The sequence below is a fragment of the Panthera onca genome, chromosome A2 (genome assembly GCF_046562875.1).
Source record: "Panthera onca isolate mPanOnc1 chromosome A2, mPanOnc1 haplotype 2, whole genome shotgun sequence".
NCBI classification, from domain to species: Eukaryota; Metazoa; Chordata; class Mammalia; order Carnivora; family Felidae; genus Panthera; species Panthera onca.
In genome coordinates, this window is record NC_138340.1 from 113226951 (window position 1) to 113254310 (window position 27360).

Here is a 27360-nt window from a genome sequence, read left to right on the forward strand (position 1 = left end):
TGTATTTTAAAATGTCAATATTACATCCTTTACAACTATTTTCACTGATGATTAATTTAAGATGTCAACTCAAAATGTATGAGGGGCACATAGTTTTTCAAATTTGTAGGCATTTTCTCCCGCCTGCTTATATGTGTAAGTCTCAACGAAGACGCCCCTTGAAGTCTGACACTTAGAAGTTTAGAATTCAGTTTATCTTCTTTTGACTATTACAAAAAACTCCCCAAACTTCAATTTTCAGTGCATTGTAAGGCAGATTAAAGATATACATGATTTCATTACCCACTGTCACCACAAACGCCTGTACTTACTCTGTATTTGCTTATTGGCTTCCCATGGCACCTGAATCAAAGACAGCGTCCAGCACAATGGTGGCACTTTCAGAGTGTTTAATAACTATTTGAAAATTTGAGGGGTGCCTGATGATTCAGTCTGCTCAGCGTCCAACTCCTCATCTCAGCTCAGGATCTCACAGTTCATGGGGTGGAGTGGTGTCAGCACAGAGCCTGCTTGGGATTCTCTCTCCTTGTCTCTCTGACCCTCCTCCTCTCACTCTCTCTTCCTCTATCTCTCTCAAAATAAATAAACTTATTTTTTTTTAAAAAGGAAAATTTGAATCCAATATTCATCTCTTCGTGGCCTGAAAAACCGGTTTTTTTTTCTATGTCAGCTTACCTGCTTAGAAGTTCGGCTCATGTTATTTAATATTTCTTCTAGATATTTCTGAGTGACATTCCAGTCTTGTGCATTGTACAGACTGAGTGTCATGTTCTTCCACCACCACGCATCCTGGCTTTTTCTTGATGATTAGGCATCTCTTTTACTTTACCAGGATGGGCATTTCCTCCACTGTCACATGTGGGGGAAAAAATCTGGAGAAGTCAGTGCTTTTATGACAGCTTCTCTGTCTTTCAGGTGTTTTAAGATCTTAGTTACTGTCAGCAGAATCACTTTTAAAAAAAAATTGTTTAAGGTTTATTAACTTTTGAGAGAGAGAGAACAAGGAAGGGAGGGGCAGAGAGAAAGGGATTGGGATTCAGAGTGGGCTCCGTGTTGTCAGCACAGAGCCTGATACAGGGCTTGAACTCACTCAGAGCCATGAGATCATGACCTAAGCTGAAGTCAGATGCTTAACTGACTGAGCCATCCAGGTATCCCTCCCTTTTTTTAGTAGAATCATCTTAAAGTGATCACATTTACCCTATATTAGAAGGTAACTGGGGTGCTTGGGTGGCTCAGTCAGTTAAACGCTTGACTTTAGCTCAGGTCATGATCTCACGGTTTGGGGGTTCGAGCCCTGCATGGGGCTCTGTGCTGACAGCTCAGAGCCTGGAGCCTGCTTCAGATTCTGTGTCTCCCTCTCTCTCTGTTCCTCCCCTGCTCATGTTCTGTCTCTCTCTTTCTCTCAAAAATAAATAAACATTAAAAAATATGAAAAAAGAAAAGAAGGTAACTAACATTTGGTCTTTGTGTCCCTTTGAAGTCTTAATACTTCCAAATCTTCATTCTAAATCCCATTTGCTAATGTTTCACATTTTGTTATTTAAAATTACTCTACTTACTAAACAGATAAAAATTAACTATAACTGCAAAGCCATCAACTCTCTAAACGTTGCTAGGTCTGGTCTAACCTGTTCAAAATTACAGTTCTGCTTTCTTGCCAAAAGGGAAGTCTAGAATGCCATCGTAAAAATCGTCTGAGCTCCTCAAATCAGGAAATCAGGCATCATCATTATCTAGTGAAATAAACTTCATTAATTCCCTTAGTGAGTTGAGCACATCTCCTATCTCACTCAGAAACTCCTGGGTTATAAGTATGAGGATGATCTCGTAACATAATGGCAAAGGACATGAAATACAAAAGGGCCATCACATATCGAAGACAAGTTTCAGTTGGCCCCGTTAACAAGCTCCTGTTCCCCTGCTTTACGCCACACAATTCTGTGTGAATAGGCCTGGCAGTATACTGAAGCAGGGTTAAAGAAGAGCACAATGAGCTTGGTGGCCTCTAGGAGATGCTCAAATATTGAAATAATTTTGGACCCGTCGGCTAACAACCACTGACCCAGCCCTAAGTGCTACCATCCCAACTCTTTGCCTGAGCTGCCTCGACTTCTCTCTGGAGCCCCAGATCCACCCAGGATCTGGGAATCAATGTTGTCCCTGGCAGAGCAGCAAGCCTCTCCTCCAGCACCTTGACCAGTGTGTATTCTGATCAGTCAGTACCTAGACCATCTCATTGCTAAGTATTTAAAATGTTATCCTGGTGAAAAGTATCGTTTTAGATGCTTGAGCTTAATGTTTGGCCCTTTTCCTTTTCCTTTCTTCACAGACGTATTGGGCCAATTTTCCACAGTTTCAGAAGAGGGATAAACCCAGGGTTGGTGGCATATATTTGATTTATGCACATTTTAGTGCATTTGCTACTTGTTCCTTGGTTCTGTTTTATGATGGTGGTGTCACTGTTTTCCTACACCATAATTTCCTGGTGCACTTCACTGCTCCTTCATCGCACAAGAAACTGTAAGGGTCAGTGATCTTCGGCGCCACCACTTCCATTTCCTCATTACAAAAATTGACCTTCTTTCTGTTGTTTGAAAGGGCTCAGGCCACTGTCATTCAGATTTCAGGACTGTTGAACAGTAATAACAGTATAGGAGGAACAGGCAACTACCGCAGCAGCTGGGCATTGTACTCTCTTCCTGGAATCCATTTTGGATTTCTTAGTCTAGCCAGCAGGGGCTGTTTGCTGCTTTTCTCCAGCATTATATTTTACAGTAATTCCCTACTTGTCATTAAATCATTTAGTTGTATTTAAGCATCGTGCTCTACTCTGTGAATATTTGCCAAGGTTCTTGTGCTTTGTAGGCAGTCCCACGTTCGTTGTTCAACTCAGTGTGTACAACTGGCATCACAGAAAAATAAGCTAGTTCTTCCTTTTAAACTACCGATTGCCTTCTCGTTGTCTACGAATTTGTGTGTGGAAGAGGGATTCACATGAAACATGTGCAGGCAAAATAAAAGCACTGGCAAAAATTAAAACTGGACCTCTCGTCTTTTCATATAGGGTGCTCCATCTAGTCCTTTTTTCATTTCATAGCTTCTGTAATCCCTCTGAGTACCGTGTTCTGTCTCTAGTTGCTCTTCGAAGAGGACTTTTATAAACTGGAAGTGGGATATTGGAATTCAAAATGATCATTATTAACTTAAAAACAAAAGCTTTTGGGGCGCCTGGGTGGCTCAGTCGGTTAAGCGACCGACTTCGGCTCAGGTCATGATCTCCCGCTCTGTGAGTTCCAGCCCCACGTCCGGCTCTGTGCTGCCAGCTCAGAGCCTGGAGCCTGCTTCAGATCCTGTGTCTCCCTCTCTCTGGCCCTCCCCCGTTCATGCTGTCTCTCTGTCTCAAAATAAATAAACGTTAAAAAAAATAAAAAAAAACAAAAACAAAAAACAAAAGCTTTTGTTAGGTAAGCATTTATCTTACTAGTGCAGGTAAGTTTTATGATAAAATGCAGCATCATCACTTAGATATACCATTCCATTCAATCAGAAGAAGGCAACTCTATTTGTGTTGTAAGAAGAAGTCACGTCATTTCTCCCATTCAGGCAAATGAAAGTCATAAGCATATAGTTTAATGCTGTTGTTTTAAAACTATGAATTCTTTAGATTTTAGAATCATGGGCTCAGGAGCTATTATGTTCTTTGTTTCCATTTTTTTAAAAAAAACATTTATTGAATATCTGCTGCCTGCCATGCAGTGCATAGAAGATAACACAGTAGGAGACCACTTCTTAAAGGATTCATAGAAGATGTTTGTGCAGTAATCTTCTTCTTAAGTGTTAACTTTAAAATTTATTAAAAAAAAATTTTTTTAACGTTTATTTTTGAGACAGAGAGAGACAGCACAGAGCCCGATGCGGGGCTCGAACTCACGGACCGTGAGATCATGACCTGAGCCGAAGTCGGATGCTTAACCGACCAAGCCACCCAGGCGCCCCTTAAAATTTATTTTATTTTATTTATTGTATTTTTATTTTTATTTTTTAATTGTTTTTTACATTTATTTATTTTTGAGAGACAGAGAGAGACAGTGTGAACAGGGGAGAGGCAGAGAGAGAGGGAGACACACAATCTGAAGCAGGCTCCAAGCTCTGAGCTGTCAGCACAGAGCCCATGCAGGGCTCGAACCCATGAACCATGAGATCATGACCTGAGCTGAAGTCGGACGCTTAACCAACTGAGCCACCCAGGTGCCCCTTAAAATTTATTTTAAATGGAACACAATAGCTTTGGGATTTAATTAGATCACAAATAATAAGTCTCCATTATGGAATGTTGTGCATTTAAAAGCCACTGGACGTGTCTTCCGGCTTGTGGAACAGCAAAGCTGTGATCCTAAGTGAGATATAATTCAACCAAAAATTAGTGTGGAAAGAATTCTAACTTTTTGTAACTTTCTGAGTCTTTAGCTGAAGGCTTAGAAAAATGGCTTAGGGATGATCAATTGCAACTTGTATTTGTAGGTAATTAATTTCATTTCAGGTTCTCTTCATAAAAAATCTTAAAGTTCTATGAGGAAACAAAATGGAAACTTTTGATGTCTGATGTCATAAAAATACGTGAGGTTTAAACCATAACATTTAAGTTTCTAACCATGTTGTATTAATATATTAGTTCCTTTTTTATTTAAAAATATTTAATAATGATAGAGTTTATTTGAATAGCACCCAGTATAATGATTTGGTGATAATTATCCAAATATCACCTCTAGCAAAGAAACCCCTTTTATATATGCATTTTATACTGCTTGTGTTAAAGTGCATGAGAGCTCAGCTTAGGCAATTCTGAGCGCCATTAGCATCTCTTATTTGAAATGGGGTTTTAAAATACAAAAATATAATAATTTTCCTGAATAAAAAAAAGAATTAATTATGCAACCTGAGGAGAGAAATAAGGAGCAAGCAGGTGTAACACAGGCTCAGGAGGAGACAGGCACATGTGCAAATGTAACCCAAGCCTCTATGTTATTAAGGAAGAAAAACAAGTCATACATTTCATACTTCTAGGAGAGCAGTTCCATTTATCATGAAAAGGAAATCCAGTATATCTGTGCATCCAGATTTTGTGCTTGGCCTAACCGTAGCCCCAGATAACTTATAGGAGGGGAACGTGGCATTGCCTGAACAATGGTGGAGAATACTTTGGTTCCTCAAAATGGAGGAATTCACTACATTACTAAAGGTACTTTAAAAATGGAAAGGCAGATTAATTTTTTCCTGGCATGCATGCCCAGAAATTTAAAGTGATAGGAAGAAATACCTTGGGTTACATTATCAATTCTCTTGACATAGCAACTTTTGTTTAGAGCTAGAAATAAAATGTAAGAAATATCTTCTATTTTCTACTTCCACTGGATGGAAAGAGAACCCCACCCCCAACCACAGAGGAAAGGAAGTTGTCTTATTTTTACGTCCATTATAAAAAGAATGGTCCCCATCCTGCCCTTGTTTTAGGACTGCTAATACCCTCCTTCCCCAAAGAGGACATTGTCCAGGGGAAAGAATTCAGTCAGTTTGCTTTCTTACCTAATCAGACAAACTCGAATACTGGGTTCTTCATTTTTGCTAGCTCTGACCGAGAGTATGTATTTATTGCCATAAAACAGTGATTCACAAGTCTTTGTTAATCTGTAAATTGAATACGACAAAAGACCTTATGCCACCCTGTCCTTTACCACCATTAAAATGTCTCTCTAGGAAGGAAAAGAATAGTACTGCCTCTGATGGCCCCTGCTCATAAATGAGGTGATCCCCATTTTTGTCACTAATGATGGCAAAGTTAGTAGCACAATGACTATCATAAAAGACTGCCTAGAGTCAAATCATACTCGAACCACCACTGTTCCAAAATAGATGTTTCCCATTTATGGATTCAACCCCTGGGTCCCTGGTATTCTGCATGACTTTTGTAGGGAAGCAATGCCACTTTAAATAAAGACATCCCCCTGCAAAAACAAACCAAAAATCAGAAATGCTGCCTTCAGATGGCTTCATCCAAGGGTAAATACAATTGGGGTAAACACAGATAATTTGAATATTCAGAGAAGGGAAAATGAGCAGATGAAGGGAACATTCACTAGTGATTTGGGGCCGGGGGGTACACGTGTACCATGCTGTCTTATTTAATCACCCACAAACTTATCAAGTTTCAGACGAGACACCAAATGTTGGAGCTATTCAGAATGTTGCCCAATGAAGTGGCACTTGAACCCATTTCCTTTTGAACATAATTAACCACCCCCTTTCATTCTTGTCCAGTACCTCTAGGCTAGGGGAAACTGCGAATAAGCAGAAAATGCAAGAGTGCCATATAAAGGTACTTAGAAAATGACAAAACGTGGAAAACTAAAAATTTTTCTCCCTTTCTCACCTTAAGAAAAGGGCAAGGATCCCATGTTTATCCTCTGAGAAATGATGAACAGTCTATTCAGTAACTCGCACATTTGTGAATTTGCTTCCCTCATCAGGTAAAAACAAACATTTCTAGCCCTCTCATGGTGTGGCTGTTAAATCGTTTCCTGCCTTTAAGTGTTCATGGTCGGTCTGATGAGGGTGACAAGCACAGGCAGAAGGAATCCCATCATAATGACTGTGAAGCTTATCAAATTCGCAGGGCCACATGCTTTGGGTGAATGCCGAGAGCACAGCAACAGGCAGTCTGACAACTCAGTGAGCCCCCGCTGCCCCACTTGATTCAGCTTCCCTGAGTAACTTGGGCCCCATCAACTGTCTCCATATCTCGTTTTTATTTCAACTTTATTCTTCCTCGTTCATTCATCAGTCATAGGAATATTGCACAAATTGCGGAGATATCTGTGAGTGCTTTGGGCCTCTTAGAAGGAATAGATAAATACAAAAAGTGGCATCTTGAGACAGAAGCCTACTTTGGGAAGGTATGGGAAAGAAGGAAGGATGCTCTGCGATTATGACTGTGAGGTCCTAGGAAGTCCATGCTTTCCTGTTATGTGTGGATAGTAATGAAAACAACCTCTTTATTTAAGGGAATGCAGCAAAACGCATTTGTGGTTTGATTCTGATTTTTGTGAGAAATGCAATGGGAAATCCATTATATAAACAGGTCAAAAACAAGCAATTGTTTTTCTCCTGGTAAACCAGAGTTTAGGATATATCCCTTTTAATTGTTTTGTCCTGAGCGAACTTGGAGCTGACCCAGACCTGAAGCACCACTGTTCCAGAATAAAAATTTCTCATTAATAGATTCAACACTTACTCTATAGACTTGCTCTCATAGGCCACTGGGAAGCTGTCCAGTTGATATCTGGAGAAGTCTGAGCTGTTGAGCATATTAATGACATTGCTTTCTACTCTGAGATTTGAGAGCAGAAATATGGGCGTCAGGTTCAGGATCAGCTTTACTACTGACAAAACCGGATTGGAGAATGTGGTTTACACTCAAAGGCAAAATAGGCTTCTTCATCCTCTCCTTTCATTACTACCCAGACAGGCCCACCAAGAAATCAATAGACAAATAAAAACATGGGGAAATGTAGGACTTTGGTTCACCAAATTCAAATTTCCATCTTGTCAGAATATATTATCCTTGTTTCTCTGCCCTGCCTTCATGTTCACCCCACCGTAAAGGAGACACGGCTTACTTGGTTGGGAAAATTGGAAAGAGGCTCGGTTGTACACAGGTGGCCTCATCCCCTTTGACTCTTTTGCCCAGAACTTGCCTGGCGGCAGCTATGCCCATCCTCTCCTTTGTTTCTTAAGCCCACTGGGGCAGGTGTGTGCCGCCCGAGTTCTCCAGACTCACTCTAATGCCGCTAAAGCTGACGTTTTCATCCCTGACTGCTTTGTCTTCCCAATGGTTCACAGCTTGAAGAGACCAAAAGAAGAAACCATTACTCTATGGGCACTTCTTTCAACAACTCCAGCAGCCTCCAGAGACACTGAGTACACTTTCCATTGGGCAGGAGGGTTGCCTGATGTATCAGGAGTGAGAAAATGTCACCGAGTTAGCCTCACATAATTCTTATGCCCTAAGACCAGTCATAACTAGTATTTGTCCTGTATGTGGCTTCCCTCTTGAAAACGCTCCCCTCTCATACCCCACAAGAACTGTAGTGAATGCCCAGCCCCTCAACCCTGTGGCTTTCAACCCCCAAAGAAAAGCAGATCTGTTTTGATAAGGGCCAAGTTCCCACTGCCTCACAAAATCTATTTCACTGTATCTTTTACTTCCCTAGCCTTTATCTTTCTTCTCCCCAAATACCATTATTTGCATGTTTTATTTTGAATGTGGTAACCAGATACATTTAGAGAAATCTAGAACAACTCTTGGTCTGGAAGCCATGACAGGACACATCCTAAGAACGGTTGGCAGCCCAGAGCTCCCGACTTGCCACAAAGAACGAACATATGAACTCTTTGTGCCTGACACTTTACACAATATGCTCCCTGGCTTTAAGAAAACATTATTTCATGTTCTTGCTCTAATCAGTCTTGTCTGCCAGCCTCAAAAACTGAGAGGTTCATTGTTATATGCAGCTGTCATTTGTTCCATCTCCTGGCTCTCTCTGCCTTCAATATCTTTGTGGTATTTAGTGAAAGTAATTTTCAGTTGGAAATCTTCTGCCCTTTCAGTAAGTGCAAGTATAGCACTTCATCAATGGCCAAAGAATTCCGAGCTATCTGGGATGTATCAGGACAGTTGATAAAACCTCACGGAGCACCCTATGATAGTACATCCCATCATAAATTAAAAAAAAAAAAAAGGCAGAAAGGGCCTTTGTCAGTGTTTATCTGAAGCGCTTTTATTCTTTGCCCTTGATTTCCTCTTCAGAAAATTGATGCGCCCTTAAATTGAAGCAAGAGGCTTGACAGGTGATGGTTAGTGTGATAACTGCTCAGATTTCATCAGCCAGTGTTTTTCTGGTGGTGCAATTGTCGGAACTTTCAGCTAGATTACCTGTCATCCACTACATCAGATAAAAGAGGCAGAGTTGAAAGATGCAGTTTTGCCACTGTACCTTATAGGAAATGAAAAGTGCAGGTGTGGTAACAGTAGCGGGGGAGAAGTACAATTATTTTCCAATCAGGCTATTTCTTCGAGAAGAGTTGGTGCCCAAATCGGCAACTGTTGGGCAAAACCATTGCTAAATTTGCATTGTTAAATTTATGAGGAAGGAAATGAAAGGAGTAGTCAGTCACACTGTAGGTAGTGCTACGAGCTCTCTCTTCCCGATCCATTTTATTTGTCCCACAAATTGAAATAGTCACAGGTTATTTTTAGATACAAGAAAAATGTTCCTATTTTGGATACATTCTCGATATGCTGATGTTAAGCCTGTATTTTGGTCTGCTGTTAAGCTGTTTGAAACCATGAAGGGAGACATTATTCTACACAAAGTTTTACGGAGAAACTTTTTCAATTAAAAAGACTGGAAAAAGCCCATTTTGGAGGAGTTGTGCCATACAGTCAGAATAATTTTGTAACAAAAATTTTCCCCAGATTCTAAAAGCAACAGAGGTGATAAAATAGGAAGGACTCTGGATAAAGATGTGTTTCTATTCGTGAGATTATATTGTGCCCTATTTCCTCAACATCAGATTATATAGAATTAACTAATTCTGTCCCTTTTAATCTGCCACTTCTTCAGAAGAAAAATAGGTATTTCAATACAGTTGTCCCGTGAAACATGGAAATTAGTTTTCCCTGAAAAGTAAAAAAGGTGCCTTTCTTCTTGATAGGATGAAAGAGAGTTGTACCCGGGGATCTTACCACATTAGACAAGGCCCCCTTGAATCCCCACTAGAAAAGACTTATTTTCAGAGTTTCTTATAATTATCTATGATCATTTATTTTCCAGAGTGAAATTTAGCATCCAAATCTGGCTCTCATACAAGGAATAATTGTTTGCTATTGGGACAAAGTAATGATTCTCCATAGCACAGTCACATACACAGTTAGACCTTCCCATTTCAGTTTAATTACACATATTCGTCAGAGTAAATCTTACCAGAAAATGTTTATCCCTACATGGACCCTCCTGTTCTGGTGACTTTAGTACACTTTGTTTGATATCAATTTAATAAGAGCAGCTAATGCTTATTTACCATGTCATTTCTAAAATTTCCCTTCTCATTTTTTTTCATTTGGAGGTAGTTTTCGATCCTAGAAATAAGACTAAATTAGGGAGGCCACAAACACAATGGTCAAGTGTTTGGGCATTGTTTAGAGAAGAGTCTAAGATCTTAGGTACCACACTGGAAACTTTCTTTATCCCAAGGAGAATGGCTGGGGAGAGAAGGGAGGCAGATTATTAACTTTTTCTTTATACATTTCTATATTGTTGGACTTCAATTACCTTTGTGACTAAAAATAATAAAATAGAAGTGTTGAAAAAATGCAGTCTCAGAGATTGATAGCTCTATTTATGTATTTATTATATCTATTGAACTATAGTTGGTACACGATATTACATTAGTTTCAGGTATACAACATAGTGATTTAATAACTCATTTCCTTATGCTCTGCTTACCGCAAGTATAGATACCATCTATCACCATACAATGCTATTCCAATACCATTGACTCTATTTCCTACACTGTACCTTTTATGCCTGTGACTTATTCATTCCATTACTGGAAGCCTGTATCTCCCACTCCCATTCACCACTTTTGATCATCTCCTCACTTCTGGCAACCACCAATTTGTTCTCTGTATCTATGGGTCTGTTTCTGCTTTTTGTTTGTTTTGTTTTATATATTCCACATATAAGTGGACTCATAGTGTTTGCCTTTCTCTGTTTGACTTACTTCACTTAGCATAATACCCTATAGGTCCATAATATGTTGTCACAAAATGCAAGATCTCATTATTTTTTATGACTGAGTAATATTCCATCGTACATATATACCACATATTCCTTATCCATTCATCTATCAGTGGACACTTGGGTTGTTTCCATATCTTGGTTATTGTAAATAATATTGCAGTAACATAGGGGTTCATATAGCTTTTCGACTTAGTGTTTTCATTTTCTTTGGGTAAATACCTAGTAATGGAAGTACTAGATCATATGATATTTCCATTTTTTTAAGGAACCTCCATGCTGTTTTCCATAGTGACGGCACCAATTTGTATTCCTACCAGTGGTACATAAGGGTTCCCTTTTGTCCACATCTTCACCAACCCTTGTTATTTTTTGTCTTTTTGATTCTAGCCATTCTGATAGTTTAGCTTTAAATCCTGGCTCCTCTATTCTCTAGCAATTTGGGGCTAGTAATTATTTTTGAACCTTAGTTTTCTCATATGCAAAATGGTGTTAATAATAATACCCAAATTATAGAATTATTATGAGGGTTAAATATATCATCCATATGAAGTGCTCTGCATATGAAAAGTACCCAATAAACACCAACTTTTTGGAATAAGGAGGCTTGACTATCTATCATTAATTACATATGAAAGGTATTTCTTGAGTGGAAAATGTGAACTTCTGTGAGTCTGCTTTTTTCCTTTTTTCCCCTTATAAAGTGGGTAGATTAGAAGTGGTTGTATCTGAGGCCCCTTTACTTCTAACATTTTATTATTCCATTTAAATGTAGTTAGAAGAACACATGAATGTTGATTCCATGCAATAAACCTCAAGTTGAGATCTCAGTCTACCATGTATATTTTTATCACAACCATTTGGTTGAGTCTATGTATAGAAAAACACACCTTCAGACAGTCACGGTCTAGATGTGACCTAACAGTTGATTCCGAGCTAGGAGACATCTTTATTTTATTAAAAAAATTTTTTTAATGTTTATTTTTGAGACAGAGAAAGAGCATGAGCAGGGGAGGGGCAGAGAGAGAGGGAGACACGGCATCCCCAACAGGCTCTAGGCTGTGAGCTGTCAGCAAAGAACCCAACACAGGGCTTGAACCCACTAACCGTGAGGTCATGACCTGAGCCGAAGGTGGATGCTTAACTGACTGAGCCACCCAGGCATCCCTGGGAGGCATCTTTAGATGATACTTCCCTCCACCCTCCCATCCAAAAAAATCTCTGCTTCAACCAGATAGCTTGCTATCTTTCCTTGGCCAACAATCCCTATCTTCATGTGTTTAAAGCACAAAGCCACTAACCATTTAAGAAACCTAAAATGCCATCTCTACTCTGTGAAATCTTGCCTAACCTCTCCAGCCTATAAGAAAACCTTCTTCCAGTAAATTCAAAGTTTCTAATCCTGGCTATAGACTTGTGAGGTCATGTGGGTTGACCTCTCATTATAGCTCATGCAATTTTATCAACAGGGAATTCACTGTATTTTGAGGTACATTATTCCATGTGCATATTTGGAGCCACATTGTAACTTACAATTAATTAGCATAAATTATTAGAAAGGTTTTCCTCATGTTGAGCTGAAATCAAGATTCAACTTCCACCCTCTTGTCCTAGCTCGTTCTCCCCAAATCTGTGCATAACACACCTCTCCTTCTTTTGTGAGATGGCCTGCCGAACATTTCAAATTTGCTTCATTTCTTCTTTAGGCTTCCTATTTTCTAGGCTCATTATCCACTGTCTCACTATCCACTGAAAGTGAAATAAGCAGTACCTAGTCCTTTAGCATTCCCCAAAGTCAGGACTGCAGACCTCTTATCATTTGGCCCTTCTTCACACACACGCCTGCATGTGCTCTTAAAATGGATAACTGACAGGCAAAGCTCTACTCCAGAAATGCTCTGACAAATATCAAATATATTGGAACAATGCTCTCTCTCTCTCTCTCTCTCTCACTGAATATTGTATTTTCATCTAGGGCTATGTGTGTTAAGTCTGTTTTATTTTGCCACCATCCTCCAAATTGCCACTCATAGAAATTGTATTTAAGTTTAAAAGAGAAAAGAAGTTAGTTTGGCCTACCTTGGTTTTAATGAACCTGTTTTCTTCCTTGTTAATCATCATTTTCTTTTTTATGTGTGGACACTGATCTAATGATTTCTTTTAAAATATTTTCTTGTTGGGGTGCCTGGGTTGTTCGGTCAGTTGGACGATTGACTGCAGCTCAGGTCATGATCTCATTGTCTGTGGGTTGAAGCCCTGCGTTGGGCTCTGTGATGACAGCTCAGAGTCTGGAGCCTGCTTCAGATTCTGTGTCTCCCTCTCTCTCTTCTCCTCCCCCTTTTTATGTTCTATCAAAAATAAATAAACATTAAAAAAATTTTTTTAATAAACAAAATATTTTCTTGTTGAAGCAATTAGACATCCATAGGCCAAAGAGAAAAAAGAAGCTTGATCTCATTCTCACAACATATACAAAAATCGACTCAAAATGGATCATAGACTTAAATGTAAAATACAAAACTATAAAACTTTTAGGAAACAGCAACAACAAAATCATAGGAAAAGATCTTTGGGTCTTAGGGCTGGGGAAAGTGTTCTTAGACTTGACACCAAAAGTATGATCCAAAAAAGAAAAAAATTAGTAAGTTGGACCTTATTAAAAGTAAAAATGTTTGCTCTTTGGAAGTCTGTGTGATGTGGGTGAACAGGCAAGCTGCAGACTGAGAGAAACCATTTGCAAACCAGACAATTGACATATGGCTGTGTCTAAGACATATTAAGAATTCTCAAAAGTCAACAATAAAAAATGAATTAAGACAATTAGAAAATGGGCATAAGACATGAAGTGACATTCATTTCACTGAAAAAGTATATAGATGGAAACTAAGCACATGGAAACTGTTCAACACCATTAGCCATTTGGGAAATGAAAATTAAAACCACAGTGTAATGTCACTATGCATCTATCTGAGTGGCTGAAATAGAAAATAATGATAGCCTTAAAAGCTGGTGAAGGATGTGAAGAAACTGGGTCACTTACACATTTCTGATGGCAATGTAAAATGGTATAGCTACTCTAGAAAAAGCATGACAGTTCCTTAAAAAACTGAGCAAGTGCTTATGTGTGAGCCAGCAAGTGCACTCTTGGAAATTTATCACAGAGAAATGAAAATTTGTGTTTATACTAAAACCAATAGGTGAATATTAATAGTAGTTTTATTTGTAATAGAATCTAGAAGAAACTCAAATATCCTTCAATGAATGAATGGGTAAACACTCTATGGTATGTCTGTATGTGAAATACTACTCAGCAATAAAAAGGAACTATTGATACAGTTTCCCTTGGAAATGTGATGTGGCCATGGCACAGAGTTTTAGCTAATGGAATAACAGCATATATATCCATAAAAGGCAGAAATATGCCTTTTAACCTTCCTGCTAGCTGGAATCTTAATGTGATGGCTGGAGCTCAAGCTCACATCTTGGATAATTTAGTTTAAGCCATGTGTAGAGGATAACAGAGCTACAAGATAGAGGAAGCCTAGGACCCTAATGATTACAGAACTGCCATACCAACCCTGGACTACTTGTGAATCTCTTTTACTTGAGAGCATAATAACCAATAAGTCATCTTTATGTTGGGTTTTCTGTCTCTTATAGATAAATCCAAACATAGCAGATGCAAGATGCATAGACAATGAATAGGAAGAAGAGCAGTATGACTGGAATATTGTAAAAGGAGAGAGTTGTCAAAGATGAAGTCAGGGAGGTGACTGAGCTATGTAAAGGGTAGAGTTCTATTTAAAGTGTGATGGAAGCCATTTTGGAAAGCCATGTTTTGAGTAGGAGAGCACATGATCTGATTTACATTTTAAATATTTACTTTCCTGCCATGTGGCAAGTGTGAAGCCTGGAGTCTACTTATAAGGCTGTTGACATATTCTAGACAAGAGACACTGAGGGAAGTCCATAGATTTGGGATATCCTTTAAGTTAATCAGACTCACTTCAGGGTTAGATTAGAGGGTTAAGGAACAGAAGGAATAAAAATTACCCTAGATTTGGACAAGTGAATGGATAGTGGGGAAAGAATTCTGTTTGGGATGTATGAAGCTTGAGTGGGGCCTATTTGACCTACATGCAGAGTTGTCAGATTGGCAGTCAGACACCTGAAAGAGAGGTCAGGTAGAGATTAGGAGCCATTGACACATAGCTGGATAAACTCATGGTGGGACCATGTATAGTGAGAAAAAAGAGGGAATCTCAAAGCACAGCCTTGAGACGTAAGAGTGAAATGGAGTCTCCCAAGAGCTAGATGTGGGGGTACAAGGGGAAGTGATTATGGAAGCTTTCCTCAGAACGGCCTGTGGTGTGGCCTGAAGGGTGAATGGGGATAAGTCAGGCAAATGGGTAGAGGGTAATAATGAAAGTGTTCCAGGCACAGAGAATAACATGTGCAACAGCACAAAAACATTCAAGGAATTGAGTGTAAGATGTTCATAAGTGATAGAGCAAGGGGTAAGGGTGAGGAATGTATGGGTGGGAAGGGGGTGAGGGTGGCTCTTGAAGTTGAAGATAGAGATGGAGAGATAAACAAGATTCAGATTTTGGTGGGAGTAGTAAGGAATTTGAGCATCATCTAAGAGTAATGGATTTTTTTTTTTAAGATTTTATTTTTGAGTAATCTCTACACCCAACCTGAGGCTTGAACTCACAATACTGAGATCATGGGTCATATGCTCTAACAACTGAGCCAGTCAGGTGCCTTGGGAGACATTAAAGTGTTTAAGCAAGGGTGTAACTTAATACAAAGAAACTAAGTAAGATAGTGATAAAGAGCATGGGGTCTGGAGCCAGCCTGCTTGGTTTTAAATTTCAGATCCACTACTTTGTAGCTACAGGACTTTGAGAAATTACACAGACACTTTGTGCCTCTGTTTTTTATTTCTAAAATGGGAATAATAATAGAACCTATTGTATAGGATTCCTGTGGGGTTTCAATGGATGTTAAGTGCTTTGAGTGCCCAATAAATTTAACTACTTTTATCAGATTTGAATAACTAGGTGGCAAAGTAAGGCAATAGTTACACCATTCAAATGGAAGATAGTAGTGGCCTAAAAGGGGATGGTGGAAATGGGGACTGGAGAAAGTGAATGGTTCAAAAAAATACTGAGAAATTTACATTGGTAGTCCTTTGTGGTTGATTGGGTAAGTTTGGTTGAGAAAGAAGTCAAGAGTGACATCCATATTGATGATTGGGGCATCTGGCAAGGCTATCATGTTGTTCTCACAGAAAGGAAACTGGAGGAGTAGATTTAGAGGAATAGAAGATGAATTCAATAGTGACATGTTGAATTTGAGGTACCTGCAAATCATGGGAGTGGAAAGATCCAGAGGTATCCAGATACCTTCAGGAGACAGCTCTGGGCTAGAGTTCCTCTCAGGTATCATTTGAAAATAGACTTCGTATTATGGATGAAAACTGAATTCAGGGCAGTACATAAGACTATAAAGTAAGAATGTGAGAAAAAAAGAGAATCACAGTCCAAACCCACTAGATCTCAGGACACGTTATGTGGTGGTAGATGTGGGGGATGGGCAGCAGGTTGCAAAATATAAGGCAAGTCTACCCTTGCTTCTTACCAGGTCATTTTTACTTGACAGAACTTAAGATGCTTTTGTTCCATAATTCTGTGACTATTTTCTTGATACCTAATTTGTGCCAGGCACGCCCTTCCTTCATGAATTTATATTATAGGAGGGATAGACAAAATAACTTGGTACTTTATGTAGTATATTAAAAGCTGTTATGTACTATGAAGAAAAACAAAGCAAGGAAAGTAGACGGGTAATGCCAAGGGCTCAAGGGCAGCTTACGATTTTAAATGAGGGCAGGAAAGTGCTGTCTGTGGCTTGAAGGAGGTAAGGGAGTCATAGAGCTGCCCATGGAGGCAATATTCCAGGCAGAAAAAACAGATGCAAAGCCTCTACAATAGGAGTGTATGTAGAGTGTTTGAGGAACAGCCAGGAGGACGATGTGGGAGGGGAAAAATTATTTAGGGGAATAATAGTAAAAGAGGAGATCAGAGAAGTGATGAGAAGCTCGATTATGTGGGGCCACACTGACCATTGTAATGTCAATTTATACTGTGTAAAAATTGAATGCCATTGACAAGGGGCCGGGGCTGGAGGTTTGTGCAGAGGACAGACATGATCTGACATACTTTTATTTATTTATTTTTATTTTTGTTTTTTAAAGTTTATTTATTTATTTTGAGAGAAAACAAGCAGGGGAGAGGCAGAGAGAAGGAGAAACAGAATCCTAAGCACCCTCTGCATGCTCAGCACAGAGCCTGACAAGGGGCTCGAATTCATGGAACTGTGAGATCATGACCTGAGTCACAGTCAAGAGTCGGATTCTTAACAACTGAGCCACCCAGGTGCCCCCTGACATACTGTTAAACAAGATTACTCCAGCTTCCATATGCAGACTAGAAATATTGGGAATGGATTGTGAGAGAAAGAGAAATCCTTGAATGGTTCCACTTCCGTTCATGACACACTCTCATCTTTGGTCCATGTAAAGTCACCTATTTACTTTGTTTATTTATGCTATTTCCTTTCTCATTCCCCTCTTTCCAATAGATATCTTTTGTAATATAATGTCCCTCAATATCTTCCTTCCTCCTTCCCCTTCATCTTTTCTTTCTTCTCCTAACATTATGCGCTTACTAAAAGGCAGCAGTTGGTGTTCAAAGTCTAAACTCTAAACATGGACAACAAGCCAACAGTTCACTGGAGTGACAGGCAAATGATAACACCAAAATGTACAATATGCTTCCATTTTGAAGTTTGTATGATGTGCTGTATGAACAGAGCTGACGGAGCCTTTAATTGTTGTAGAGAATAGAGTAACGGTGAGGGGTGCTTCACAGGGGAGATGATATATTATTGACATAAAAAATTCTCTCATAGTCTTTTATTTATTACATTGTTACACTGTTAATTTCACTGGACAGCCAAGATAAATTGTCTACATGCCATTCCTTGAACTGTATGTTTAAAAACTTAATACATTGATGTGGTAAAAATTCAAATAGTAGAGAAGAAACACAGCAAAAGGTCTATCTCCTTTCCATCCTAATTTGACAGTTTCTCTTCCCAGAGGCAACTACTCTCGTGACTTCTTATTTACATAGGTACATAATATCCTCGCCTCAAACTTGTAATTATAGTGGTGTTTTTTGCTCCTTATTTCTTTGGAACTGTGATGGTTTATCTGGGTCTTAGCAGACAAAGCAAAGTTTGCTAGATAGAGAGGGGCAAGGCGGGCATTGCACACAGGGTGAACAGCACAGGCAAAGGCATGATGGTAACCGGGATGCTCCGTTGTGGAAGACCTTAGAATGGAAAAGTGAATATTTCAGAGCATGGATGATTAGAGAAAAAGCAAGAAAGTTCTCTCTAATTAAATCCAAAGTGAGTATATAGACCAATAAAACAGAAAGTTGTATGAATAAGGAACTTATCCTTTGCTAATGATAGAATCTCAAATCGGTGGGAGAAAAGATGCATTATTTCAATAAGCAAAGCTGCAGAAATGGTAAAGCCATCCATAAAAGTTAAGCTTAATTCCTTCTTTTTATCCTACTGCAGGATTATCTCCAAAAGTTTCAGACTTAAGAAATGAAGCCATAATAGTAGAGAGGATGACATGAGAGAATCCCTTTATAACTTTGGAGTGACAAAGGTCTTCTGAATTATGACAAAAGTCTAAAGACTATAAGAAAACATTTAGTTACATTTATAGAAAAATAAATTTTAAACTTCTGAATGGAAACAAAACAAAAAGAATAAGCAAATCCAGAGAAAAACAACAAAACAGGAAAATGATTGCATGCCAATTAAATAGCTAATTGCCTTAATATGTAAAAAAGATTCCTACAAATGATTAAAAATCCAATAAAAAATAAGCAAAGGATTTGAACAGCATTTTATTTTTATTTATTTATTTATTTATTTATTTATTTATTTATTTATCTTTGTATAATTTATTGTGAAATTGGTTTCCATACAACCCCCAGTGCTCATCCCAACAGGTGCCCTCCTCAATACCCATCACCCACCCTCCCCTCCCTCCCACCCCCCATCAACCCTCAGTTTGTTCTCAGTTTCTAAGAGTCTCTAGTGTTTTGGCTCCCTCCCTCTCTAACCTTTTTTTTTTTTTTCTTTTCTTTTCTTTCCTTCCCCTCCCCCATGGTCTTCTGTTAAGTTTCTCAGGATCCACATATGAGTGAAAACATATGGTATCTGTCTTTCTCTGCCTGACTTATTTCACTTAACATAATACCCTCCAGTTCCATCTACATTGCTGCAAATGGCAGGATTTCATTCTTTCTCATTGCCAAGTAGTATTCCATTGTATATATAAACCACATCTCTTTATCCATTCATCAGTTGATGGACATTTAGGCTCTTTCCGTAATTTGGCTGTTGTTGAAAGTACTGCTATAAACACTGGGGTACAAGTGCCCCTATGCATCAGCACTCCTATATCCCTTGCGTAAATTCCTAGCAGTGTTATTGCTGGGTCATAGGATAGATCTATTTTTAATATTTTGAGGAACCTACACACTGTTTTCCATAGAGGCTGCACAAGTTTGCATTCCCACCAACAGTACAAGAAGTTTCCCATTTCTCCACATCCTTTCCAGCATCTATAGTCTCCTGATTTGTTCATTTTAACTACTCTGACTGGCGTGAGGTGGTATCTCAGTGTGGTTTTGATTTGTATTTCCCTGATGAGGAGCGATGTTGAGCATCTTTTCATGTGCCTGTTGGTCATCTGGATGTCTTCTTTTTTTTTTGTTTTTTAAATGTTTGTTTGCTTTGGATGTCTTCTTTAGAAAAGTGTCTATTCATGTCTTCTGCCCTTTTCTTCACTGGATTATTTGTTTTTCGGGTGTGGAGTTTGGTGAGTTCTTTATAGATTTTGGATACTAGCCCTTTATCCAATATGTCATTTGCAAGTATCTCTTCCCATTCCGTCGTTTGCCTTTTAGTTTTGTTGATTGTTTCCTTTGCAGTGCAGAAGCTTTTTATTTTGATGAGGTCCCAATAGTTCACTTTTGCTTTTAATTCCCTTGCCTTTGGAGATGTATCCAGCAAGAAATTGCTGCGGCTGATTTCAAAGAGGTTGTTGCCTGCTTTCTCCTCCAGGGTTTTGATGGTTTCCTGTCTTACATTCAGGTCCTTCATCCATTTTGAGTTTATTTTTGTGAATGGTGTAAGAAAGTGGTCTAGTTTCATTCTTCTGCATGTTGCTGTCTACCTCTCCCAGCACCATTTGCTAAAGAGAATGTCTTTTTTCCATTGGATATTCTTTCCTGCTTCGTCAAAGATTAGTTGGCGATACATTTGTGGGTAGAGGGGATGGGGAGACAAATTAATCTTGTAAAGGAAAGTAAAGTGATAACAGCAAGTAATGGGCCTGCAGATGAAATAAACAAACATAAAATATCATTTGTGCTGCAAGTGGACCCAGAAAATCCTGTTCTAAGAAGTGAAGGTCAAAAGTTTCACGGCTCTACTCGCTTCTCATTGCAAGACTTTTATGTAAAATGGTGGCAAACCATTTTTTTAAAATCATCATCTCTTATTGTCTATAAACCATAAAGTAAAGAGTTTTCCCCCCAGGGTCTTTATTTTTATTTCATTTTTATTTCATTTTCATTCCAGTGTTGTTAACATACAGTGTCATAGAGCCTCAGAGTCTTTAGGTCTTTAATATATTATGTATACTCTACTGTAGGTGTCTTAACAACAACAACAACAACAAAAAACTCTTCTAGAATATTCCTCAATATGTGCTTTTCTCTTTTTTTTTCAATATATGAAATTTATTGTCAAATTGGTTTCCATACAACAGCCAGTGCTCATCCCAAAAGGTGCCCTCCTCAATACCCATCACCCACCCTCCCCTCCCTCCCACCCCCCATCAGCCCTCAGTTTGTTCTCAGTTTTTAAGAGTCTCTTATGCTTTGGTTCTCTCCCACTCTAACCTCTTTTTTTTTTTTTTTCCCTTCCCCTCCCCCATGGGTTTATGTTAAGGATCCACATAAGAGTGAAAACATATGGTATCTGTCAATATGTTCTTTTCAAGGCAGAGTTCTTCCCCGAAATTTCTGTTTAATCAGTTTATTCTTCATATGTATTTTTCTCTATGGTGGGCTAGGAAGTGTTTGATATTTTACTCCAGAAATAGGAGAACACCACATGAGCATAAACTCTTTCCCCCTGACAGTTAGTGCAAAAATATGTTCTCTATCCCAGGACCCACATCACAAAGGTTTACATTAAAGATATTCCAAACCTTAATGTGTGACTTAACAGTAAAATTGATTCCCTAATGATACTGACCAATTCTAAACAGTTGTAATGTCGAGCATTCTGCTTATTTTGGGCTTAAGTCTCAGAAAAAGCAAGCAAACAAAAACCAAGATGCACTCACCATAGAAGAACAGGAATTCTCACGTGTGATTCAAGAAAACATGTAGCATTCTATACTTTTGTTCAAGACTAAATAACTTCCAAATTCTTTCTTGGGAAAGAATCCAGGGTATTTAGGAGTGATCACTTTTAGAGTTTTAAGGCAGAATTCACTTCTGCTCCTTTCCTCAAAGATCATGCTTTAAAGTAACAGGGAAATTATAAAGAAAGAAACAAAAGACACCCCCTCCCTTGGAAATGTAGAAAATCAGCTAAATACACTACTAATGAAAATTCTTGTTTTATACTCATGTTCTGATTTAAAATTTAATCCTTCTCAAGTTTGTACCATTCCCCTTGTGATTGTTGTTGTTTATAGGCTTAAAAGGAAAATTGATTCTGATAACTTCAGACTGATCCTCTATAAACCCTCTCCCTATGGGAAACTGTAAGAAGGGTGATGGACTTTCATTGTCTCTGATGACATTATAAAATTGCCCTTTTTTTTTAATCAACAGAGAAACACATATAACTAGGACCTCCTCCCAGTTGGTGTCTTAGGATCCATCTTTTGTGTTTCCTAAGCTTAAGGGTAGCTACCTGACTCTCTAAAGTAAGTCATGTAGTGGATACTGTATATAATTATTGAGCCCCAGAAATCTTTCATACTTTCAGAGATTTAAAAAAAATGAAACCATTAGAGTCCATGTCAAGAGCTGTCTGGTAAGTAGCTGTTTCTGTTTAGCATGTTTTCTTTTGCCCACAGTCTTCATCCATGGCCCTGATACTTTTTAACCCCATCCCAAGACCTATGCTGATGACAAGCCTTCTAAGAGTTCATGACAGTATTTATGGGCACAGCGTTCTAAAATTTCTGAGTCAAAGAACAATGCCAGCGAAGGAGTGATACAAGAAGGACCCAGATTTCCAAAGTACTAATTACCGTCATGCCATTAATTCAAGGAAATTTATAATTTACTGTAAGCCTACAATAAACCAAGCATCTAATCTCAGAATAACCCTGTTAAGTTGGTACTCTTTTTCCATTTTACATATGAGTGAAACAACGTTCAGGGAGACTAGATAAATTCTCCAAAACAACAACAGCAAAACACACCAAAAATTCAAATAGTAAACATCAGAGTTAGGATTTGAGGTGGCATTTACCAGAGTACAAACTCCTGCTCTTTCTACTCTTACCATAGCTGTGATCTAAAGCCTAAGGCTTTTTTGATTCTAAAGGAATCTTTATGGTCCTTGGTCCTATATAATAATTATATAACTATGTACAGTAACCACTAAATCATTTAATTTAGAGAGCTCAGGTCATGGAAGTTACTTTCAAAAGTACTTTCAGAAAAGATGAAATCATATTAGATATACTTTAGGGTCAATATACTTTATTTCATCCTATTAAAATAATATTAGGAATAGAAGATTGAATAGAAACCATAGTATTACATTAGATGGAATATCATACTTCTCAATGATTATGTGTAAATGTAAGTTCACCCATCCATCCACCTATCCATCCATCCATCCATTTAATTGGGAACTATTGTAGATCGATTGCTACTCTGGGCACTGGTCAGAGCTTTGTCTTGCTCTCAAAGACTATATTCTAGATTAGCACTGTCTAATAGAACTTTCTATGAGATGAAAATGTTCTCTATCACTGCTACTGAGACCAAATGAGGAAGGGAATTTGCAATTTCATTTAATTTTAATTAATTTAAATAGCCCTATGTGGCTAGTGGTTACAGTAATGGACCTCACAGTTCTAGAGGGTTTGAGGATGTGGGGAAACAGAAGATAAACAAATAAGAAAATTAATTTTTTATTTTAATGGGTGCTATGGAAAAGTAAGCAGGGTGATGTGGTGGTTGAATGAATGGCAATATTTTTAAAAAATTTTTAATGTTTATTTCTGAGAGAGAGAGAGAGAGACGGAGAGTGTGAGCAGAGGAGGGGCAGAGAGAGAGGGAGACAGAATCTGAAGCAGGCTCCAGGCTCTGAGCTGTCAGCACAGAGCCTGACGCGGGGCTTGAACCCATGAACCGCGAGATCATGACCTCCTGAGATCATGACCTGAGCCGAAGTTGGGCACTTAACTGACTGAGCCACCCAGGTGTCCCTGGATGAGTGGCAATATTAATTAGGATTCTCATGGAAATTTTCATTGGATAGGTTCCATTTAAATTGATTCCTGAGTGAAGATAAGGAGTCAGAGATGCCAAGCAGAGGAAGGACATTCTAGACTGAAAGAAGCAAGTAAACCTAAGGAGAGAAAGACTTTGGTGTATTCAAGTATCAGAAAGTAAATCAGTGTTGGTTAGATGATGGTGAGCAAGGAGTAGTGACACGCAATGTTGTTGGGTGGTAGGAGAGACCAGGTAATGTGAAGTTTTGTGCGTTGTGATAAAGGGTATGGATTTTATTCTAAGAGAAATCTAAATCTATAGATAATCTTTAAAAAATTTAATTATCCTCTAAAATACTTATGTGCAAAATTAAATTATTTCCAGATGAAGTCGGTGATAACCCGGAGCTTTCTCATTTTTCAAAAGCTTTATCTACAATGTAGTTCAAAATGTGCCCCCTGTTAAATAACTGCTGGTGGTTGTGAAATTGTCTTAAAGATTCAAAGATTCATGTCCTCAAGGTACCGGGATTGAAGACAGCAAAAAACCTACTTACATAGGATATCCACAGGGAGAGTGATAGAATCAAGGCATTTTATTTTTAACCTTTTATGAAGTTAATTTTTAATACTTCTCAGGGCTAATTTGATTTGGAACACAGATATGAAAACTCTCTCCTCTAGGTGTGGTATCATTTGTCATCATCTGGAAATGTGACTCTTTAAAACAGTTGGTCTATAGCCAGTTTCCATTGGATAAGTCATCACATCAGAAAAAAAAAAAAAAAAAAAAACACATATCCTAAAAATAGGACACTCAAGTCCTAGCAGAGAATACTAGGCTCCTTTATAAGTACTGAAAATAGTTCTTTAATTCAGACTGGATTTTAAAGATACTATCCTTGAATTTGCCAGAAGATCTGAGCTCCAGGTGCTATTAATTCAACATAGTACCTTTTAGGAGTCACAAATCTACTTGGGCCAGCACATGAAAATGAGAGTCAGTAGTAACCTAGTCACCATAGAGACTACATTACCTTTCATTGCTCTCTTGCCAGATAAAGCATAATTGATAATGCTGTTAACATTATTGGTTGAAAATAATGTACACAAGTTTTGAATCATAATGTGGTGGGGGAAACTGCTAAAAATGTTACAAAAATGAGCAAATTGCTAAATTATGCATAAAGTACAGGTTACTAAAGCCCTACAACTTGTCTTTATTGTAGAATTTGAAGTCACCAGCTTATATTTAACATCTACTTCAAATACACACTTCTAAGACCATCCATAAATGATGTGAACTTTTCAATATTCTTAGAGTATTAAAGGTTTTGCTTTACCATTTATTTATTTAAAGTTTACTTATTTATTTCGAGAGAGAGAGAAAGCACGAGTGGGTGAGGGGCAGAAAGAGAAAGGGAGAAAAATCCCATTCAGGCTCCGCCCTGACAGCGTGGAGCCCCACACAGGGCTTGATCCCATGAACCATGAGATTGTGACCTGAGCCTAAATGAAGACTCAGACGCTTAAATGACTGAGCCACCCAGGCACCCCTGCTTTACCATTTAAAAAATACAAACAACAAATTATAAACCTAAACTGTCAAAAGAAAGAAAATAAAGTTGCAAGTTTCTATTTAGGAGTCCTTTCTTATAAGAGGTCAGTGCAGAAGGTGCAAAGAGGATGCAAAAGAGAAAAATCCCATTTCTTTGTTAACCAAATTAGTTTGTGCTTATGAAGATGTCAAACCTTCATTTTATCCAATAAAACATTGCTGGTGTGGTAATGATGTTCCCCCTAGTGTATCTCCATAAAACTAAAACGATGAAAAAAAAAAACAGCTTTGTAAACAAACGGACCTATGATTGTTTTAAACCTTTAAACCAAAAGCAAGGCACAGGCGTGATTTTGTCCTAAATTTAAAATAAATCGAAAGAATACATTGATGTTCTTTGTTTCAAATACATTTTGGAACCCAGCAGACCACATTCAACCTAGTTAAATTATCTGAATGGATTTGGGGGGAAGAGAAAGGACTCTGTTCAATTTAATATACCTTCAGAAATATTTTACTTCTGATGATGACAGCAGCTCTTGCTGACAACTATTAATACATTATAAACACCCCATCAGAGTTATATAAAAACATGTCAGTTTTAAAGAGAACATCTTTGACAGCAAATTTTCTGATTGTGAAACAGCTGTGCCTTCAGTACAATGCATTAAGTAGTTTATTCCTTTTAGATAGTTAAATTGTGCATGAAATGTTGCTGGCGCAAGGGCTCCAAATCTGGCCTGATTAGCGAACATCTGTTACATTGGAAAAATTCATGTCTACCCTAATTAGCTGTCAGGCTGATGTACATCAGGCCTGATGGTGAGGGATCCTGTGCTGTTTAAGTCAGACCAGGTTCCTCTCCTCTCCCGTCACCTGCCCTTTCAAATCTCTTCCTCTCGTGTGGTGCTGTAATTAGAGATGGTTGGACATACAATAGAGCAGGCTACGGTCAGTTATAGCCCCATCTGTGCCATATTTTTATTCCCACCAAACTTGGGAGCTGAGAGAGAAAGTCGTTCAACAGCAGTGAGGCTGTTAGACCTGTTAGCTCTATGACATTTGATGATCCGGGTCCCAAGTTCCTCATCAAAAAGACTCTTAGCATCCATCTGTGGCAACTGAAGTGTAATCTATAGGTTCTGAAGAGTTGATCTTTGTTTTGTTTGTTTTAAGTTGGGGTAGCTCTCTGCTGATCTGGAAACATGCCAGTGTAGTGTAGAAGGGATGTGATACTGCAGGACTGGGTATTAAAAAGGAGTCAAAGAAAAAGGAACTGAGTGTTTTGAAAGTGGAATTTTCATAACTGAATATCCTGTGGTTATAGACGGTGACAGGAGACATTTGAAACCAAAAGCTCTGATTTTATTGGGTTTATTAGCCCAGTGTACACAGGGTTTTCCAATGTCAATAAAAACTTACATTGACCTGTGGATGGGCACAAATCATAACTTCCTGTTCAAACTAGCAATAAACTAGAAAGTGCAGTTTGTTCCTGAGCTGGTGAAATTCTCATTTGCTCTGTCACGGCCTTTTATATAAGAGCTGGATTGCCTGGGGCCAAGTTCAGATTCAACCTGAAAGATTAAGAATATATATGATTACAACATCAGATTTTATTAGAGTGTGATTTGACCCAGGAAGAATGAAAAATCAGCCTTTTTCTGACTTGGTATCATCCTTTCAAGATAATTCAAGTACAGGATTATTATTCCCAAGCATACGTGAAGTATAATTACAATGTACACTGAAATTCTGTAATTGAGGACATGCTTTATGAAATGCTTGATGTGTAAGTTATAAATGGGAAACTCATTTACCTGGAGCATTCAGGATTTTTCAGGTGAACTCAAACAAGATCACACGTAGAATTCTGAATGCTCTTGCTATGGCATTCTAGCTAAAGTAGACTTGAATTTTCTGGCCTAAATGGGGTCCCTCCCTTCCTCTCTTCCTCCCTCCCTTCCTTCTTTCCTTCCTTCTTCCTTCCTTCCTCCCTCCCTTCCCTTCCGTTCCCTTCCCTTCCCTTCCCTTCCTTTCCTTCCTTCCTTTCTTTCCTCCCTTCCTTCCTTCCTTCCTTCCTTCCTTCCTTCCTTCCTTCCTTCCTACACCCTTTCTTTTACCTTAGAATAGTTTCCCTATCCATCCAAAGCTTGCCTAGTAAAGCATTTAAGTATGATCTCAAGCACCAACTTTTCTACAGAACTGTCAATGTAGTTTAAAGGTAAGGGCAAAATTTAGTGAGATTTTGCTAAATCTTTACTTGCATCACCTCCCTCTTCTCAACAGCTGGCATTTTGCATTTCTTTTATGGT